Raw genomic sequence first — 23496 nt, 5'->3', positions numbered from 1 at the left:
GTACCTACTATCAAATTAAGACCACGTTTTTTACCTTTTTAAGGTAAAATATTCTCAGAAAATAAGATTAAATTATACTTTTTTGAACATATAATACTGTATTTATTATTTATTACACAGAAATTCATATAGGTATTCTACTTTATTATATTTTATATTTTGATTTTTGGGGTAACAGTGGGTAGCATAAAAAAAACATTTAAAATTAATTTTAAGTTCCAAAAATGATAAAATAACATATCCAAAATAAAAATGTGCAAGCATATTTTCAGCTCACTATTTGTTTATAATTTCTTCAATTTATGAAAACTTATGTCACATACCATTAAGTTCACGCTGTATACTCGTACATCAAACATAAAATGTTTTAATGGCATGTAAGTATCGTAATTTTTATTTTATTTTTTTCATACTTTCACTTTCATCTCATCTATTCCTTCTACTCATTTATTACAAGACATGAACGATAAATAATGTGTCATTTCCCTCCCAAAAGATTTAACAAACTTATTTCCAGGAATTAACTAAAAACACTGAGAGCTTCGTGCTCCGAACCGGTGTGTACACCACAATTCCCATAGACAATTATTCAGCCGCTACAGATTTCCTACAATGTTCATATAACAAAAAAAAAATCTCTGTTTTTAATTCTTTTCAACCTCAAATAATTTATCGTGACACTTCGCCGCCGTATAATTTTAAGAGCGCACATTTTTCTCTTATGTGTTTTATTTCAGTAATTTAAAACTGTAATGTAGTTGATTTTTTTCCTTTCTGAAAGTTTCGAATGACTTTATTAATGGCTTTGATTTTTATTTTTTTTTTTACGGAGGTAAGGAATATTTTAATTCCAAAAAGTCACCAACTCCATCATTATTTATTTATTTAACGGAACGCTTGATATCTGAGTTCTTACTTTTATAGTAGTTGTCTGGTTCTGAAAAAACAATCCTCTGATATGATCTGATAAACAAAATTAATATTGTTCGTCTAAATGGACAAAACAATTACAGTTGCAGATTGAATGAAATAAAATTATGAAGCAGCCATAATCAGGACCAAGAGAAATTATGGAAATCATGAACTTATTTGAATTGATCAAAAATAATGAAATGGTTTATTGATTCACTCAAAAATATATATGTACCTAAATATATATGTGATTATGTTAACTGATATTTATTCCTGCTTTGTTGAACTAAGTCGAATACTTTTAGAAATAAATATACTAAACATAATATATTAATTGAAGCATAATAATTTACCTACTGTTTTACTAACATATGAGTGATAACAATTCAGTAGCAATAATATTAATATTATAATATTAATTTACGGTAAAAATAAATATTTATGTACATAAAAATATCCAAAACTTAATTAAAATATTTATAAATTGATTTATATTAAATAATTAGTAATATTTAAATAGTATCAAATTGTTTACCTATACTTAATGTTGTATAATATACATTATTTTCCAGAAATATGATTTTTAAATGACCAAAATATTTTTGAATATAAAATATAAATACAATTTCTTATATTATTAAATTTTACTTTATCCATATTTATTTTAATACCACATTTAATATTTTATATTATAAGATATAAATTCATATTCATTTTTTTTCAGTTTTTTCAGTTTATTTTTTTAAATGTACACATTAATATTTGTAATGGAACTATAATGACTCTTATTGTATAGTTAGAATTTCCTTTTATGTTATTATTTAATTTCTGCAGTGCAAATCGAGAGCTGCCGAGTTACATTTAAACAAACAGTATATATTTTTGAAAATAAAAATATAAACTTTATATGAAGATCAATTACATTGTTCCTAGTATTTTTTAACTTTTTTTATTTGCTTCTACATTTTAAAATATTTTTCAACCAACAGACTATAAAAAAATGTATATTTCTGTTGATACCAGTGAATTGTTGATAAAAATAAAAATAATAGTCGGCAGATAAAATAATAAATCGAAATTGTAGAATTTTGATATTTTATCGAAAAGACTTTTCAGTATGTAATACAGCGATCAGTTTTTATGTCAACATAAGTATCAATAGCACATACAAACAATTTTGACAACTATGGCCGTTAACTGGGTTGAAGAACAGTACATACTAACTGAAAACATACAACCGAACGGCGAGCTAAGGGGTGACGTTTGCCTCTGTTCGTCCTTTTCATACATATTGTGTGCACCACGACCCCGTGTTTTTCCGTTTAATGTGGCATAACGGTAGTCATCAAAAATGTTATATCCGGATTTCCCGTTTTCTCTCTTCGCTAAGTCCGGTTACTCTCCGCTGCATGACACAGTTACACGCGATGTTTAGCATGGACTCCACAAATGTCTCGTTATACGATCCCTGTTATCGTTTCCTTCACATTTAACCGGATAGTCGGCAACCGCTACAGCGCTGTAAGATCCCTGTTCCCGTTAATCCCCTAATTTAACAAAAGCCTCATCTTCTCTTCTCGACCATCACCTTATTACTAAATAAACCATCCACCAAAATGAACCAACAAATACACAAACACACACACACACACACACACACACCCATCCCACAATTATTAGATATTATTATAATATTATCATGTATTACATCAAACCACGCGATTATTCTTGAGTTTCGGTTCCGCCCACTGATGGCGGACCTACTATTTCTCAGATATAATCGAGTTGATGATATGAATATCACAGAGTTATTTGTTATGTAAGCTGACCTGATAGAACAAATAATGCCGATCCTAGGTGTATATTATACGAAACTTAATACACAATACGTGCCAATTTATATATATTTAATTTATAAAAAAATAATTATCTTAGGTTTCTTTTATATACTGAATAACCGTACATTAACTAAATCAAGTAAAAATATTCTGAAATATATATTATAATATAACATAGGTATAGATTAACATTAAAAGACAAATTTTCATACCAAATTATTCTGTATTTGTACATTGATTTGTACCTATTGTTAAAGTCATGTAGGTATATAGGTATGTACCAAAATGTACAAAATATTATTGTTAAAATATGTATCAACAAAAATAAGTTATTTTTTAATTTACATTTTAAAATTGATTATCGCTACTCGCTAGTTCATTAATTGAATACCTTAATGCAGAGGTCTTCAACCTTTTTTTACGGTGGGCCAAAATCGAAACACGCTTTGGTTTTACAGGCCAACATTTTTAGAGGAATAAACTGGTTAAGAAATTGTGAAAAGACTTATACATAAGTAGGTACCTGTTATTCTTTAGAAATATGAGCAAACTCTACCTGTTATATTCTCAGAATTACTTTTTACGATACATTAATATTATTATATTTGATGTATGGTATTAACATTTTATATTCAGGCGGATTGCTGAAAGTATCCTACGACATGGCAGGTCCTACGTGCTAAGTATGAAAAGAATAAATCGCCTTAAAATACACACATACGCAAAACACACGCTAAACTGCCGAATAATTACAGCAAGCAACACGTTTCATGAAAAAAATTCTTGAGAAAGCATATCAAATTTTTAGTTAAAAAAAAAAAAAATAGTAAATATTACTAATTTCTACTATTACTGTTATAATCTGCAACCAATGGAAACCATTTATAAACATATAAACTTATTTATAAAATAATTTTAAAAAAAGAAAAAACATCACTCTAAAACCAATATGTTCCTGAAATAATAAGGTTTCATAAGAAAATGAGGGATATCCCAACAATAACACTCCGTCTTATTTTGTGTAAAAAAAACGCTAATTATAAAAAAAATGGCTCTAAAAATTGTGATATAATTTTATAAGTAGCTAAGTCTTTGAACTATAGATATCATTTATGTTAAAATAATCTTCTAAAAAATTGAACTTAGATTGTTGACTTAAGTTAAACATTTAAAACTACTACCTATAGCATAATGAACACATAATAATATTATGGTCTACTATCACTGAAATAAGTAGTGAAATCAAGTGTTTTAAAGTCACTAAGCTAAGTTCAATTTTTAGCAGATTATCTTGGAATAAATGATATCTGTAGTTCAAATACTTAGCCACCTATAAAATGATATCACAACTTTTAGAGCCATTTTTTTTATACTTATCGTTTTTTTGACATGGAGTACGGCGGAGTGTTTTTGTTGGGATTGATTTTACAATGATGCGTGTTTTGTAAAAAAAATTGTTTTTTTACCGTCATTGTCATTTGGATCAGTAAAAATACTTTGGTTTGGTCCAGGTTAATACTTGTGGGGGGGAGGGTTCATAAGAGAAAAATACCCAGTACTTTTCATAATAATCGGTAACAAATAAATGACAACTATGAATATTTACGCAAAATCGATTTTTGATTATTGTTTTTTCTTGTAATTCAAAAATGTATAACCATAAAGACTTAGTATAATTTCAACAAATATGTGTGCTCATTGTATGGAACTTATAGATCTAAAACAAAATCAGGGGTTTCGCATAATTATATCGTATTACCTAATTTGCTATCAGAGGCAGAAAGCACACTCAAAGTTGAAGATGAAAACAAATTTTCTAAAATCTATCGAGTATACCTACAAAATAAAAAAATAATAAATACAAAACATAATATATCATTGTAAGATCAATACATTCATCGCTCCTCTCATCATCTAAAACTTTTTTTGTAAAGCAATATACATTTTTTATGACTGTTTGAATTTCAAATTTTGACAACAATGGATTCAAACTTATAATAACGATTTATCTTCCAATAATTAATTGTTATTTGGTTGTAATTTAAAAAAGTATTAATAGTAGAAACTTGAAACCTACTAAACCTACTAAAATAATAAAATTGTTAATTGATAATTATTATAATTGTCAATTTATATACATAATGCAAATTGGAAATATCCATTCTAATTTTAAGGTAGGAGGTATTCAATATAATATATGATTTTTTTTTTTTGCAAATTGTTTTTATTGTTTATCATCGTATTGTTATTTATAATTTATTTAAATTAATATAGGTACTAATCATTGCATACATTTTCAACAATTACAATATACAATTTAATGTTATTTTAAACTGTGCATAATTATTCACATTTCTAATAAATGTTAAATTGCCTATCAATAGAACAATGGCTGTTAATTTGAAAATCAATTTTTTTCAAAAAACATTTTTACAGCCAAAAAACTTCAACACATAATAGGTACTCGTGATTTTATGAATATGCAATTTGTATGGCTGGCCTGTTAATTAATAAGAGCTCGTGCATTGTGACAGGAGGTTGGCAAGAGGGTGGGTCTGAATAATGCACGCATTTTATAGTCTCACTCTTCTTGGCACATTCTTATTAATTATTCATTTTGTTCCGTAGTCCAAAACCATTTTTACTCAGCCTTTCTACTACACTCTTCCATCTTACCAAAGGATTTTCGTTCAAATCATATAAACTTTAATGGCTTTGTTATGCATGCATGGATTTTATGATTGTATTTGACCTCTATACAGAAGTATAATATAAAATGGAAGAAAAAATGTATCCCTAGCTATTATTATGTTGGATGAAATTATTAATTTGTTTAGTGTTAGAGAAAATTCCTATGTCTGAAATAAAAAATAAATCATTATTTCACTGCATATTGTAAAACATTTATACTTGCATATTATACTGTTAAAACTACCTACCTTAAATATTATAGCCAAATGGTTAAAATAATAACAAAGATAAACAATTCAATCGTTTAATGAATGTATGCACCTAATAATAAATCATTGTTCATAGTTTAATCAAAATGTAACATAATTTACAATGGTTAGGTACAAATGAGAACTCCCGAATAAAATATATAGGTTATTTGTTTTAACTGACAACAATTTAAAATTATATAATTTAATTATTATTAGTAATAGACAAATCAAATGGACCAAATTAATTTTGATTATCATTAATTATAATTCACATTTATTTAAAAGTTCGAACTTCTCGTAGTAAAAAATATTCTATTGTATTTTAATTATCCATCATAACAATGTATCTAATCGATAGACTAATTAATTATATAAATACGTATAATTTTTGGTTTATTATTGATGTTATGTTTTGTAATAATACAACTATGATTTACATGCCATTTTTTTTTTTAAATCCATTTTTTTTTTTGTATTTATATTAAATTATGAAATATCACTTTTACAGTGTAGTGTATGATTTCAAGTTTATATATTTCACCACAAAATTGTTAATTAAATACACATTGAGTTCAACATCCCTGGCACTTGGCAGTCAGGTATACAACCAATGACGAAAATGTGAATTTTGTTGGCTATTTTTGAAGTAGATGGTTTATTATTCCTTTGGGGCACCGAAGCATCAGAATTAATAGGGAGCTTTTGGGTAAATTGTCCAGTGCAAATAATTCGACATAAACGGGTTCGTTATTTTGGTCAGCAGTCAACGGCACTGAATACACGTCAAGTGAGTTTAATTTCCAATGGTTTTGCTATGCGATTATCAGTTTAGCTACCCTTCGTTTCCCCTCACTCCTACTGTAGTCAAATTAATGCTACGTGGTCTGTTTCTGCATGAACGGATTCATATCCGGTCGTGCCGGCCCAAACGGTTGTTGTCGTCGTCGTCGTCGCCACCGACGCCGCCGCCGGGGAACCAAGAATAATAAATTATAGTAATCTGCCATGTGTAACACAATCTGAAAACAAACGTTTACTATGTCGGAAACGTTTTATCTTGTTTCCAATCTACAAACAAATCCATACTTCAAAATTTGAAAATTAGTTGAAACTTCTAAAATATGTAAGAAAAAAAAATGTGTGATTGTAATATTTTATGGATTTATTAATATAAATGATATATTTTATTTATTTGTTTTATTCGTTTATGTGAAAATAAAATATTATAAAATAGGTAAAATACATCTATATAAATATTCATACATAATAATATATATTATTATATGTTATAATATTATCATGCAACAGAAAAAAACTTTTTCATTTATGTATGCAAATTCCACATAGACCAATGTTACAACTTTATTAATAATCTAAACTATGTGAAAAAAGTTGTTTAAAAAATTAAGTTTAATTTACGAGTAATAAGTTTAGAAAATAATAAGTACCTATAAATATCTTAAAAACTCGTCAAGCATTGGGGCATTATTAATTTATACATGTGCAATGTACATTCAACATAACACAATTGTTTTAATAAAATATTTTCTAAACATTTTGTAGCCTCTAATATTTCCCTAAGTATTTTTAATTTTCTAATTTATTATTGTTATATGTAATATTTTATAAGTAATTTTGCAAAAATTATCTTAGAAAAATATAAGTCAAACATAGAAAAGATAAACATTTATAAACAGTTTATTATAAATATAAATAGTTGCATGCAGCATTGTTTGTTATACCTCTTGAGAACTCTTTATTAAAATTACTTTACCAGAGTGTACTTTTAAAATTAAAAAATAATTTAATTTTTGTTCATCCACTTGTAAAATATGTGGTATATAATCATTTATACACACGTTAAATATTATTCTACCAATTAGAATTAAACAATATGATCAATACAAAGATATTTAAAAAAAAATGATTTTTTATTTTTTTAGCTTTTAAATGATTTTGTTTTAATTAAATTAATAAACATGATGCTTTCAAACACATAAAAAAAATTGTATTTGTTTTTTTCTCTAAATTTAAATATGAAACTAATAAGTACAAAAATAGGTCAATATAACTGTATCATAATAAATTATTTATTTAAAAACAAAATTATTTGATTGCAAATATGGTTTGAAGAAAAATGTATTTCAAGTGGTTTCTATATTTTGCTGTAAGTACAAAAACAAATGTAGAACTTAGGATGTCAAAACGGAACAAATAATAAAAAAAGTTTAATATTAAATACGATATTGTCTTGAACAATTTTAGAAGAGTACCTATCCTACAAGGGTACAGCTTTATTAAATATCATAAAAACGTTAAAAATGGCTATTGTAATTTTTATATACTTGTATTGAAAACATTTAACGGAGATTCAATGGCAAGCCACTGCTTTGTAGTGATGTTAAGGGTTTTAGCAATTATTATCAAATTGTAAAATGTTTAAAAATAAATATTATAAGGATATATACTATATAAGATAACTTGATCTTGAAATACGTATATGGACTCATAATATGTTTATGACATAATACCTTCAAAATTTAAAACGCTACAATGATGAACATAGACAAAAACAGACGGGGCATAACAATGCAGATGTATAACTGGTCATGTTTTGTTTAATGGTACATAATTTATGTAAGACATAATAAAAACAGTTAAAATTAAGCTATAGATATTAGAAGTATACAAAAAGATACTGTTTTTTTTTTGTGTAGGTAGTACTCCTTTAAAAATAATTAAAAAATCTCTTTCCTGAAGTTTTTATTTTTTAAATATCTATACACGAATAATGCAATATGATGCATTATTTTTCTATCATAATTTAGGACCTTAAAATTTACATAATGCCACATACCACTGTTTGGTTTCATTAAATTATTAGCGTTATATTAAAATTAATTTCTCTAAAATTCAATTCGACAACACACATATTTTATCCCGTGAAATTTTAAACAAAACTAAAAAGTATAAAATGTATTAAAAATTTAAAACAATGATGTACATCTATCACAAAAATGAATGGGGAGTTTCTGAAAAATATTACCCAGGAGAAATAACTCTATAAGTATCCATTCATATATGTAGGGGAATGCATTTTCCTAATTTGACTGTTGGTGAACAGCACGATAAACATGATTTAAACCACTTCAAAATTGAGTTAGTAAAACTAATACTCTCTAACTTTCTGAATAATAAATCATGAATCCCAGTGTCAAATACTTTACTAAAGTTGATATTTACTGTGTTAACATAATCATAAGAATCAACAGATTTGAACACCTATCTAGCACCCAATTGACAAAATAAAGTACACAGTTTATTTGTTTTAGAAAACTGTAAGCATTTTATGTACCTAATTTTATTGAGTAAATACATAGTGCATAATATTATTATGAAAATTCAGATAGAACTTTTGCTTATGATTAACAAAAACCATCGCATAAATTAATAACTATAAATCAATATGATTGTATTATTTATTGAGATTTTATATATTCCTCAAAACACCTTCATTATGTATTAAATTTTAATAGCATACAAATATGAATAATATTATGTAATATTAATATTCAATAATATAATTATAATATATAAAACCAACTTCGTTGTAACATTATTAGATGTATTGGCATATTATTGTTTTAACTTGAAAAATCACTTTTCAATAATATACATTTAGGTATCTATCTTAATAATAATGCTTAAATATGTTATATAAATATATTTTATATAAAAAAATATATGTATATACAACGGTTAATAGTATAAATAGCAATACAATATAAGTAAGTATACAATCCATATTACATCTAAAATTTAAAAATTTTTTTTTGTAAAAAAAAGAATCTATAATTTCGTCTAACATTGATTTTTATGTAATCAATTAGCCAATTCATACACAATTACAATTAATAGTTGTCAATATCATCGAAAGATCAATTACAAATTAAATTATACCTTCGTAAAATAATTAAAATGTCTGGGATGTGAAATCGTTTGTATGTCAAATGTTAGTAAAACTGTTGTGAAACAGGATATGTACGCATATAGAGTGATACGAAAAAATTCAGATTTTTTTATAGAACAATATGAGAAACAACCAAAATAATTATTTTACGAGTTCGTTTTTGTTTGTTGTCATAACATTCATGGACGAGGGTATTTCCCGCTATCGTGAAAAGGGATTTTAATTTCATTTACCACTGTGGTATTAGATATTTTCACCGCGTTTGAATCCACCACCACGACCACTGTCTTTTTTTTTTTTAAATTTTTAAATTTTTATTTTATTTTAGTTGTTCTTTGTACTCCGACTATAGTGTTATTATTGGTCCTGCCAACGTCACCGCTGAAAATACCTCTACCGCCCACATGAAAAAAGCGATATCAATTATGTCACGCAGGTTGTTTAGTCATTGTGGTGGCAGGGTTGGGGGGCTGAAAGCAAACTGTCCCTTGCCACCTACCGCCACACCGGTGGATAATTGACACTATGCATTACTATGGATTAAATTTACTGATGTTTTGTTGCACAAAAACCACTAACCACTGACAGAGGTCCACGATATTGTGTTATTGACTTCAGTGCGAGACAAAATGTTGTTGAAATTAAAACGTTTACCCTAAGGGACGGGCAGCTCATTGTGTGGGTGGTAGAAAACCAGAGGGGAACCAATCAACCGAGCAAAGTTCGAACACTGTAGTATTCGCTACTATCTAAATATATACCTCCCCACAGTTAGTCAATGTTGGTGGAACTACCACACGACCTCATTGGTTTTAATTAGCGACGGGAACAATACGATGCAAATTTTGTGCAAGCCGTTACCACCACCTCTGCTACCACATCGGTCGTCGCTGATCCGAATCCCCACAACCGATTTACCACCTTTGGGAATGGTCACCGGTTAATTGGCTTTCTGCTCAAAATCGAACTGCTCTTATTTGAATCAATTATTTCCGACATTAAAAAATAATAAAATATTTCGAAATATTTCACAATATTTAAAAAAACTATTGATCCTCTATAATGATAAATAAATAAATATTAAATAATAGTATTATAGTACCTATGAAAGATGTCGTCATTATGACCTACTTGTTTCAATCACCTCATTTTAGGGCAGAATTATATTAACATTTGAGATACTTGTGGTAAATCATCACATTTAATGACAACGATTCTATTTAAGAGTTATAGTTTACAAAAGCGTTTTTTGAATATTTCGGATATTTAATATGCCAGATTTCTAATACTTCTTCAAGAAAATGTACGATTCACGATTCATAAATTGTTTTTTTTTTTTTATACAAATGTTAGTATTATGTGTCTGTGAAATAACGTGATTTTATGCACAGTTTTAATATATTACAATTATTATGAGAAAAATAAAAATATATGATGCACTAGTATTATTATATAACTATTTTACTTTCTTATAATTTTTCAAACTTAACTTGATAGTTATTTGAAAGCTACTAGGTAATTTAGTAATGATATATGTAAAATTAGTATAATTAAGTAATTGTTCTGGATATAGTATAATAATAATGACTTTAAGTCTCATATAATAATATTTTGCGGAAAACTTTGTAACTACCTACCTAGTATAATACTGTGTTCTACTTACACATTATAGTAACCTGAATTTGCACTTTCATCAGATGTTTAAAGTTTAAGCAGTTTTCTTAACTTTGGGTTAGTATTCTATATTTGTGCTAATGTAAAATAGTAATATAACTTTGTAACTTTTTTTTTAACAGCCAATTGAATATTAAATTCATAAGTTATACATTTTAATACATAAATGTGAATTGGTAAATGATTAAACAAACAAGTCTAAATATAATATTATAAACTACTAAACTAGTCCGTATAAGTGATGCTCTTATATATTATTGGAACTAACTATAAATTAAAAAATTAAATAAAATTTTAATTTCTTAGCCATAAAGGCATTACAAGATAACATTAAAATAAAAAAAAAAAAAAATGTGAACATACTATAAGTTAGTATACTTTTCGTGAGATATTTTTAACTTTACATAACGATTTGATATTTCATATGAACAAAATGAAAAATATCATTATTCAACTGGAAGAATCTTAAATTGTTGGAAGGTACTCATATGAAAATTTGTTTGACATGTCCCAACATGTTTTTAAACTTATATACCATATTAAATACGTAGGATCACTCATTCACCCTTTTAAAAATATATTAAACACATTTCTTGTTATCCTTGAAATTGAATTTGAAAGTTTAAGCATGAAATTAAAATGTCACGTGGAAAGAACAACTTTAGAAGAGTGAGATTACTAATTCATTTATAATCCAATTACATGCGTTTTAAGAAAATTAATCTTGTTTGTTGAATACTAAATTGCATATGTACACGGGAATTAAAAACTTTGGAAAGATTACAGTTAAATACACACATATATATGTATATAAACATACTCATATATTAAAGTGTGCAAATATTTGTATGGTAATATTTATATTTTTTCATTATTGTGTACAAGATATTATTTTTAATTATTATTAATTATTATATAATTATTATTTAATTATTTATATGTGTATAAAATCTAGTTTTTATGAATTATTTCAAAAGATTCCATGTTAAAGCAAAAAATAAAAGTATACATGATTCATAAGAAATGTTAGACAATTTTATTTATATTTACAAGATTAAATAATATTCTTAACATATAGGATTTGAAATTTTAACGCAAAATTGTATTTTATTTTGGGTCATTGAAAACTTTAAGAAAGTCGTGTACTTAATAAATATACTTTGGCCATAGTTCAATTAATATTTTGGATGTTGTCAAGAAATTATAAAATATTGATCATAATATTTCTATGCATTAATAATAGCGTCCCTATAAGACTACACAAAAACCTTGTTCTTATAATTAAATACTGTGAAAGTATAATTTAATATCTAGTGATTATTGCTAATTAATTATGATAAATTAATTAATAATTATCTAAAATATTTTTATGCCAATCACCTATAAAAGCGTAGGTATTTTGCATACGAGATAATATATTTTTTTTCGACAGAAGCTGCTTACGTCAATGTGTAAAACTTTTATTTATTTATTTTAACATGTACTTCATAAACTAAATTCATGTTTACAAAACACTTTTAAAGAAATTGTTTACATTTTGTAAACTGTTGTAGTACAGTTATTTATAACCGATACAAGTATAAAGGTACTGCAATATTTGTCTAATTGATTTCACTCGTGTATTTGAAATTTGAATAATATGTCAATAATAATTATCAGTCTAAAACAGTTGAAATGCTTGTTAAAATTAATGGAAACGGTAATTAATGCATAATCATTTATAATATTCTGTTAAATGGAATCAGTACGGAATCGAAGACGTTCCCAAAATGTGGTAGGTAAAAGGTTTTTTAATAAAAAAAAAATCCGAGACATCTAGTTGTAATTCTCATAGACATTTCCGTCACTTTGAATGTATTGCCAACGATTCGTAACCAGTTAAGTCTATTAGATGACGGTTTATCCGCTAGTGATTTTTGTACGCTTTCTGAAATGGCAGTGATGTTCATCCTTGTTTGAATTAAAATAAATTTAATATGTAGTTTATTCGATATATTGCATACATTTATTCTCAACCTCACGACGTTCAAATAATATGTTTTAATTTGTATACTTAATAATATTAAATTTAGTATTTCACGTATGTAGGTACCTTAATATTTTGTTTTCACTTTTTTACTAATCAGTTTTAAATGTGTTAAATTTCAATTCAACTATTGGCTTAGCCACCGTCTATAATATATAACATGTCTTATAATTATAATATGCTAAACAAAAAAAAAAATAGGGTATTCTCATAGATAGTTCATAATTAATGTCAAATCAATATTGTTAAATTTCAATATGAGTTTATCACGTAATTTTATTTATAAGTTATTTTGAAAATCACAGTTATAATTTGAGGTGTTTTTCAAATTTGTAAGATTTATTTTTTATTTTTAGACGATTATTCATTGTTTTATGATTATCCAATTTTGTCACACATAATTTTTAAGCCATTATAATATCCAACAAAAGCAAAATGATAGGTTCAAAAATATAAAAATAAAAACATTTTCAATAATTAACTTAGGTAGGTACTCATTCAATTATGATTTAAAATGGTTTTCCCTGTGTATTTGCATATTATTTGTAATATGGTATAGTATAATAACTGTATAAATTATATAGTATATAGATACTAACTGTGTTTTCTGATATGAAAATAGTTTATTTTATTCGATATTGTTAGGTATTTATGGATTATTAAGTCGATTTAAGATAATTCCGTGGTAGGTACGAGTTTATTGAAATAGACGATAAATAACAAAAGTTGGTATTGTTATCTACCTATTTGGGTTTCCAAAGTTTAATCTTGTTGATTATTTTTAGAACAAATAGCTTAGGTGTTAAGTTACTAATCTATAAACTTGAATCACAATATTGCCTTGAGATATGTTGTTATAGCATTTTCGTAGTCTAGTAGTTTATCCTTCTTATTTGAAAGCGTAATATACCTCGTGGCAGATTTTGTCTCTGGATACACACTGCGCACCAGACCAACCATTATTGGGGACACATGCAAGGGAGAGTGCTTTGATAAAATTGGTCGAGGCTTATCGAGATCTTGACACTTTCTCGTAAAATATTCAATATAATACACGCAAACTTCCACAAAACGTAATACATAATTTTAAAGATACCTTAAAATATTAGTTAGGTATAAGTTATTGTTTATTTTACTTACCAAGTTTTCAAATCCACGCATATAAAACACAAAATATGGTCTCACATTTGTTCGTCTTGGTTTAATTAGCGCGGAACTGCACCTGGAAATGGTGCGAATTTAATTAATTTTCTCAGTCAACATATATGAAAGATAGGCATAAACTAAGACATGTTGCTTTTGAAGGGTAAATGCAATTTATGACTTTATATTGACGGGCCGGAAAAGTGGGAACTTCTCCATGGTAAATGAATTATAAGATAGATGAAATGCAATTATCGTTACAAGTACTAAACACCTTACGTAGGTGTTATTGTAAAGTATGACAACATAATACGGTTTTAATATAATACAATATTTCAATTCTAACAAAAACACAATACTCAATGTTTTAAAAGAATAAGCAATATTCATTATTGCAATAATTTAATTTACTTTAACTATTTGATACATTTTTTTTTTCAATTATTCGTGCATGGAAATTTTTAATTTGCACAGTAAATTAAATATGAAATAATTTAAAATAAATGCATATTAGAATTATTATTAAAAACGTAAATTAAAAAAAAATTTAAAATTAAATAATTTTGTAATAAATAAAATTGAATGTGACAATTATCATATTGTACTTTGTACTTATGTTAATTATTTTAATATATTTTGAATATTTTTATGAACTATGTTTTATAATTAGTTTTTCTATAGTTAAAAATTAAACCAGTAAAATGTATAAGATAACAGTTTTGGGACTGAAAATTATTACATTTAATTACTTCAACTGTACTTTTTGATCTTAATTGAAAATATTTTGAATCAAAGTAAATAATTCTTTTTTCAACTCAATATCGTACAATTTTTTATATTATTGAAGTTTGGTTTTAATATTATATAAAAATATATAAAAAATTATTACAAATAAAACATGACACATTAATACATTTATTGTTATAACATTTTTTTATGACGCCAAGGATTTACCTGTTATATGAATTTAAAGTATTCACTCGTTTTAATGGTTAAATTATAGTCAACAGATAGATATATAGATATATATTTATTTTAGAGTTTTCCATATAAAAAAAAAAAATAATAATAATTTAAAATACCTAAAACAATATTATTTTATGACTTTTTTTAAAATCATTGAAATAAACATTTTTTATTACACTTTTATGAATTCATTCAAATAATATGAGTACCTATTTTATATAGTGAAATTACGTTTAAAATCAAAAGTATAGGCCCCAGTGGTTTCACTGATCAAAAATAGACGAATAAAAAGGAAAAGTAATCCAGAAGATGTATATTATATAGTTTTTATTCAAATATATGTGCACGATAACGATATGATAAATATTATTTAGACAATAAATAAGTTTCATAGTTCCATGTATACTAGTATCATTGTAAGAAACTATAAATTATTCCATTAAGAATTGCCTGGATGCCTTTATTATACTTATGTAAATCTAGTTTCTTAATAACAGACCTTAACATTGAATGGTTAATGTGAATATGTGACGCTCACTTATTGTCATTGTGCTTACCCATTGTAATTGTTTCATAACACTACCTAATAACATTGTCGGAATTAGAAAATTGTATTTTATTCTGAATAATGTGCACAATATGTAGGTAAATTGCGTATTTGCATATTATGTTTAAGCTTAAATTGTACCTACATCAAAGTCTGAATTATATTCTGTTTATATTACGCCACGCTAATGCTAATATTACGATATTTTCTTTTCAATATATACGTAGGGCTTATACAACTCTCCGAATAAAATGATATACCCACCATACCTGTATTATGACCTATGTGGCTGTCTTGATAAAATGATGAAAAGTATAAGTTATAACTGCATACAATTTATAAAAAATTATATTTGTGGTGAAGGGTTTGGATGGAACAAACTAGGGTTTTTGATGTGTAATATTTGTGTGGTTATGTCGAATTTGAAAAGGTAATGAATTTTCACATTTAAAAAACGAATATCAGCAGCACTGTTGAAATCCATATAATACATTTTGTTAAAACTAGATTTTCTATATTTTTCAAACATTTTGTTTGCAATTTATCTTTACACCTGAGAAAACTACTGAGAATATAAAAGAATTACTCGTTTTAAGTAAGAAGTGATCTAAATTAAAAACAAATATCAGGGAAGCTTATCTGCTGTATAGTAGGTTTTGAGTGAACCTTGTCATTGAGTGTGTTATACTGTAATGAATGTGTTGAATTTCATTGTTGAAAGTTGAAACAATGATAAATCATTGCAAACGAAACACGATTCTAAGCATAGATGGTGTGTCAGATTCTATTTATAATGATATTTTATAATTTCTATTTCTATTTGTAATACGGCAGGTTGAACTGATTTTTTCCAAAATTATAGCATCTACGATATTGTTTTATATAATGATTGGTAATTATTTTAAAATTTCATAAATTATTATTATCAACTAAAATGGTTATACCGTTGTAGGTATACCATAGAACGCTGGTGTGAATTCGTATCGGTTTATATAAATACAATTATTACACTATATTGGTCAAACAATCACTGCTAGAGCCTAGAGCCAAATGTTTAGAAAAAAAATATTTTATTCCCTTATAGGATGATTTTAAATGAATGTCAAATTATATTGTTAAAATATATGAATATGAGTTTTTGATGTATAGGTTATTATATTTATGATTATTTTATTTTAATTGAGTTAGTAATTTATTTTATTAACGCTTGCAAATCTAAGACACTTAGTCTTATTATGTTTTTTGTTTATTCGATGTAATATTTAAACATTTTTTTGAATGACTTAAATACTTGTTTAAAAAATTACTTCACTTCATTCAAATGAGCTTCATTTAGAATTGTATTTCAAAATGATTATTTTTAGATACTCTCAAATTTAAAACACTTAAAAGGTTAAACAATCCTAAATTAACATCCTTAATTCTGTACAAAATATTTTGGCTTCCAAATAAATTCCATTATAGAAATCGAAGTATGTATTGAAAAATTTATTAATTATTAGTTTTAGTTTCATTCATGATAAGTTTATATAGTTGGTGGTGTTTATATTCCTTCAAATTATCCAATCCAATTCTATGATATATTTTATACAAGTTCCGTTGAGAATCTAGTTAGTACCTATACCTACATATTATGACAATCAAAACTTTATTTTTCATGGTAACTTTAGCCTGTTTGCTGGCAATTGTGAATAAATTGGTCTATATATATACTTAATTAATATTTTTGCATATTCATCATATACCGGTACTAGAATGCTAATTGTCCCTGTCCCCTATTATGATAGTATTTGCAATTTTTTTCAGGTCAACAGTGTTTCCAACTTATGTTCTTTGTCGTTACCTATGTCTAATGTTTGTAAATGAGAACCAATTTAATACTAATGATGTTTATGACCCTGTGGTACCTGAAAAAGATCGGTATAACGTTAAATCGACTATCACCTACTATCCAATCATCAAGTTTTTAATACTTCAGTTGACACAATTTTATTTTAGTTTTAACAAATCAGATAATTTGTACCTACATTAAAATTTTTACCTGTCAGTAAATTAGATGGATGCAAATTTCTCAATTTAATATGAATTTAGCTATCTACCCACGTCTTTTATGGTATACCTACCATCATAAAATCGTAGAAATCGTTTCACAAGTCAACAAATATATCGCTTTACAAGGTGCAAGTAATATCGCATCTAGTATACATCTAGTATAAAGCAATTAAATAAATAAAATTGTAATTCATAAATTTCATAGTAAATTATGATATCATAAAAACAGATCGTAAATTCATCAATGTTGAATCAGTTCATTATAGTGTATAATATATCATAATATAAACAACCAGTGGCCCTCATAATTTTTAGTTATATGCGTGGACCACACATTTATTATATAAAAAACTTTGAGGCCCACTTACCTAGGCATACAATATAAACACACACAAAAAAGACTATAGAAGAAATATATACGTGTATAATATCATATACAAATATCGATGTCGATGTCATTTAAAAGTTGATGACCATTGACTTAGACACCCGACCAACGTCTCCGTCCCAATACCAAATTTCTCACGACCCATGGGTTGGAAACTGCTGATATAGACTAACATCAATAAAATAAAACCAATCTTTAGTTTCTATTGACCAAAAAACACATTTAGCTGCGCTCGTGGTGCCTTTGTTGTAGTTGAACACTTTTGACTTAGGGTTGAGTTGTGATCGCAAGTATCTCATCTCTCGCATTCACATACGCTAGAAGTATTTTATTTTCTACTAAGAAGTATGATGTAAACAAGGGGTGTAGCGTTTGAATAGTGTATACTATTTGTTTTTATAAGCGGATGCCTATTCGAAATAAATTACAAGTACTAACACACAAGAGTCACTAAAATATAACTAATATTATCACAGCGGAAAACACACTGATGTTACACGTATACAACGTATATATTGTTCACTTATCTGTATGGATATCTACAAACAACTTTACGACAATACTCAAAAGATAACTATGATGTGTAATAATTTATAACTGCTTATCTATATTATGACGTAACGTTGGGAAGCTCACATTTTATAGATTCCATATTCTATTGTTGATAATTTTCTATTTTGTGACATTTTTTTTACCTCGGAATTTTCGCTGCGGCATTATGACGTCATCGATTCGTCTACTACATATGATATGTTGCGCTTTTAAATTTTGACGTGGGTTTCTTGTGTTAACTTTTATAGGTCTGGTTTACCTTCTTGGTTTTTGGAGGACTTGATTGATGTCATATTTTCAAAGAGAAAAACTAATGCAACCTATAAAGTAACGCGTATCCCACGGGGTTATCGTAATTTTTCTTTGATTTGTGCAAAAGAAAAATGTAGGTATAACCGTATATGTCAAATCAATGTTACAAAAAGTTAATTGGAAATACTGAATCAAAATGTTGTTCTAAACACTTTTAGTATTTGGAAACGGAAATAAGTGAAGTAGAGCTATTTCTAAACAGATGATATGAATCATTTATCAGTGCTAATGATCAAGAAGTTACAGTTATTTTTTTTAAGACATTTCAGTTCTGTTTCGGTAGGTATCAACCCACAGCTGATTAAAATTCATCTATTTTGCATCACGATTTTTTTTTGATCTCCAAGCAATTTTTTTAGTGACATTGAACTTGAATTTTATGTATCAAAATATTGCTATTGATGGTAGGCCAGTGGAGCCTATAATGGACTGCCTGATGAATTTATATACCTATTCTATGCTACGTTTAGAATTATCTTATCCATTACAGCTTCTATTCCGAAAATCTATGCATGAAGGAATTCATACTAAACTATTTACGAGTAGCACTGATTTTTCTATACCTACTGCTTAAATCTGGTGATTTTTTTAACGTTACCTAACCTTAAAAACAATAAAATTAAGAATATGTTATGCATTTAAAATTGTGAAGCTTATAAAATCATTGGTCTAATGGTCTGCACAGTTTAATTTTGGTTTAGGTATATGTCTATAGCGTAAGATCTTTATAGGTGTTGCGATAAACATTGCATATTCAACACATTCAGCGAAAGTTATTTAATATCGGGTCGTTTAAATTAGGTTTGTTTTTTATAATCCTCGCTATCACTTTCCTAATAAAATCTATTATTATATCTAAAAAAGAGTATTGTATGGATTGATAAATATACTACATAGAATTCATTAATTGGAATATTGTAATCCAGAAACGAAAAACTAGAACGAGATATATTTCTATAGTTCTTGAATCGTTTGCCACAGTTCTAAAACAGTAAAAAACATAGTTGACGTTTTTATTGCCATCTTAAATGGATATATTATTTTTTCCAACACACATATTTATAACTCTGATGTAATTATTATAATATGCATGATCATAATTCATTATAATAAAACGCCGAATTATGACGCTGTAACGGGTGTAACAGAAATATGTGAAAATAAAAAAAATTATGCTACTTAAACGTATGAAAACAATACTAAAAATTATACGCTTACAAATAATTTAAGAAACTTACTCATGTCAGGAAATTCCCAAAAATAATACGTTTTCAATTGATTTATTCGAAAAATATTGATATTTTTAAAATCCCTAACAAATAAGCTATTGACATAGACAAATGTTTTTACCATCGAAATTGTTATTATAATCAGATTTACAAACATTGCTTTTTTAAATTTTCCTAAAACAATTTAAATCAAATTTTTATTTTTATTTTTAGTAGTAAAAAATAAATAATATTTATTTTATACTGTACATGTAGCGCAAGGGACTAAAAATAATATACATATAAATACAAATTTATAATATTCATAGTCTTCCTCTTATACTTTGTATATAAGATTTAACTTGATTTTACAGACGTTAGTTTGAAATAAAATAAAAGTGATCATTAATTATTTAGGTTTTATTAAAACCTACTTAATTTATCAAATTGTTGTAGATTTAATAACTATTGTTTTATAAACTTGTAGCGTAATTATACTAGTCTCTTAATGAATTGTGAGTCACAATCGTTAAGTTCTAAAGAAAAAATATCAACCAAAATTAGTGTTTATTTGGTGCGATAGTAATTTTTAGTAATGGTAAATGTAAAACATAAATTATTTTTTTTTGTAATGGTATCTTTTCAAAACATAAACTAATAAAGATGATAATCAACATATTACATAGTCAACATTGGACGTACTTTGTTTAATAAAATATAGATCATGTTTATACGTTTTTTTTTCAGTTTTACAGGGTAGTAATTTTTTTATTCTATTTTTGTTAATAATATCTAACATGCTAATTTTTGTCCATGATCTGAAACTACTTTAAGTCATTAAAAGTGCCAATTATATTCTTCAACCTCTCTGTGAAATTAATTATACATAAATATTCATGATCGGTGCGTAGTGCCTTAATTACATTATCTAGTTACAAAATGTAAATTAGCTTTCTTTACGCGGTCAAGATCTCCAATATCTTCTTCACGGGGAAAAAAGGGTAATGCGATAATATGCTATACCTATGTATAATTAGATGATTTAGATGATGATATATTTTGACTCGCTTTCTACATTTAATAAACCCTTCTAGTTACCTATATCTAACTTGAATAATATAATTATAGGTATAATAAAATAAACTATGAACAATTTATGTTTCATTATTATTTATATTCTATTAAGCATATACAATCGGATGGACTCAACATGGTTCAATAATTAACAATATACCTAATTATTAAATATAATATGGAACGGACGTGTACTTTTGTATATACCACTCTCTGGAAGGCCCCAAAAATGTCACCCTAGACATTCTCTGTGCGTATATATTGTGTTTTTATAATAATATGCCCAAACCTCAAAATGTTGGATTTTTGACTCCTGTGGAATAAGTATTTCCATGTTAATTTCATGTATTTCGTATTTTATTTACTAAATATGTATTTGTCCTAGCTGATCACTGACCATTAGTATGATAATAGTCATTTAACTTTTTTAAAGTTCACAACTTCGGAACTCTCCTAATATTGTCTAATATTGGGAGTAACGTATCAACGTTATTTTCTGTGATTGAACCTATTATTTTAACATTATTTAATATAGTAACATTTTCGGTATTCACGTCTTAAGCTGTACGCTATTATTATACAGATGACTGAAAGAAACCATCAACAATACATTATATTTTTTGTTAATTTATCTTATTTAAAAAGCGATTTATTAGAATATAAGATATCTATATACCAATGGCTCGTAAGTCGTTTGAGTAGATTTACTGGGTTGATATAGTTAGTTGATAAGATTTTGATGAGAGGGTTCTGGTAATAGCTGGTGTGGTTACGGGATTTTTTTTGTATAGTGGGAAGGTGGATTCTGAAATAATATTAATATGTAGGTCGGAAGATATCCCGTAAAGCTAACCTAAGAAAACAGGAAAACATAGAAGACCACTCTGTATAGTGCAGGTATAATATTATAATATATAGTAAACAAAATAACAAACAAAAAGCGACTGTACCTGCAGGTTAAATGGATCACCCAACATAATATGAAGTATTAAAGATACTTGCATAACCATCAGTTATAAAAAAAAAAAATGTCTCCCTTGACTCAAATCTGCTTTTAATTTTATAAACTACGTGTAACTTTGGTATTGATAGAAGAGACTATTATAGAGGGTTTAAAAGTGCTAACGAGACTGATTTAATGAAAATGCATGTTCAGAGAAAAGCGAACAATAGGCTTTACTGAATTGAATAAAAGTAGCACGCATTGTAAATTTATTTTTTCTTATTAAAGATATATTGGTGGCACAGTGAAAAGACAGTTACTATTACAAAGTTAATAAAAGATTAAAAATATGCAACTAATCTTCATTTATTTATAGTATGATAGAATTAAAAATTGCAAAAAGAAAGTGAGATACATCGTAGTTGAGTGGGCTGTTGAGCCGGGTCTTTAAATTTCAAATCGACAGTCAGTCATTGTATTTGAAAAACGAATCTGCGTATGACTCGGTTAAAACCCAATTATTTGTTGTGAATGATTTTTGATTTAAAAAAATAAATAATGTATAGTAAACATATTATAACATGATGAACAAATATATGAGCAATTTACTTTCACTTGTGAATTTTTCCAGACATTCGAGCTATGCTTTTTATGCGTTATTTTTATTAAATATTTTAATATAGATTGTACATATTATTTAAAATATGCAACAATAAAAAATAGGTAATTCAATTTTTTAAGCTTATAAACAATTATAGTAAAGTAGGTATATTATACTCTTTTAAAATTAAATTATGAAAAATATTTTACTAAAAAAAATCATTTTAATTTCTCCTTTGTAATAGTTATTGAATTACTTCGAGTATAATATAATACATATTATCTAAATGTATTTATTAATTATTTAATTATTGTGAATATATAATTAGAATTTCTTTTTTTCTCTTGC

General features: G+C 26.3%; 1 protein-coding gene across 3 annotated transcripts in view; it reads right to left on the bottom strand.

Moving 5' to 3' along the window:
• The window catches only part of LOC103310917 (leucine-rich repeat-containing protein 24-like), a 153721-nt gene that overhangs the window by 66358 nt on the left and 63867 nt on the right, over positions 1-23496 (bottom strand). For all 3 annotated transcript variants that reach the window (XM_029491270.1, XM_029491268.1, XM_029491269.1), the window contains one exon: positions 14503-14584. The gene's annotated coding sequence lies outside the window, so the exon portion shown is untranslated. The remainder of the gene's footprint in view (positions 1-14502; positions 14585-23496) is intronic.

The sequence above is a fragment of the Acyrthosiphon pisum genome, chromosome A3, assembly GCF_005508785.2.
Source record: "Acyrthosiphon pisum isolate AL4f chromosome A3, pea_aphid_22Mar2018_4r6ur, whole genome shotgun sequence".
Lineage (NCBI taxonomy): Eukaryota > Metazoa > Arthropoda > Insecta > Hemiptera > Aphididae > Acyrthosiphon > Acyrthosiphon pisum.
This window is presented reverse-complemented; position numbering and strand designations above follow the sequence as displayed.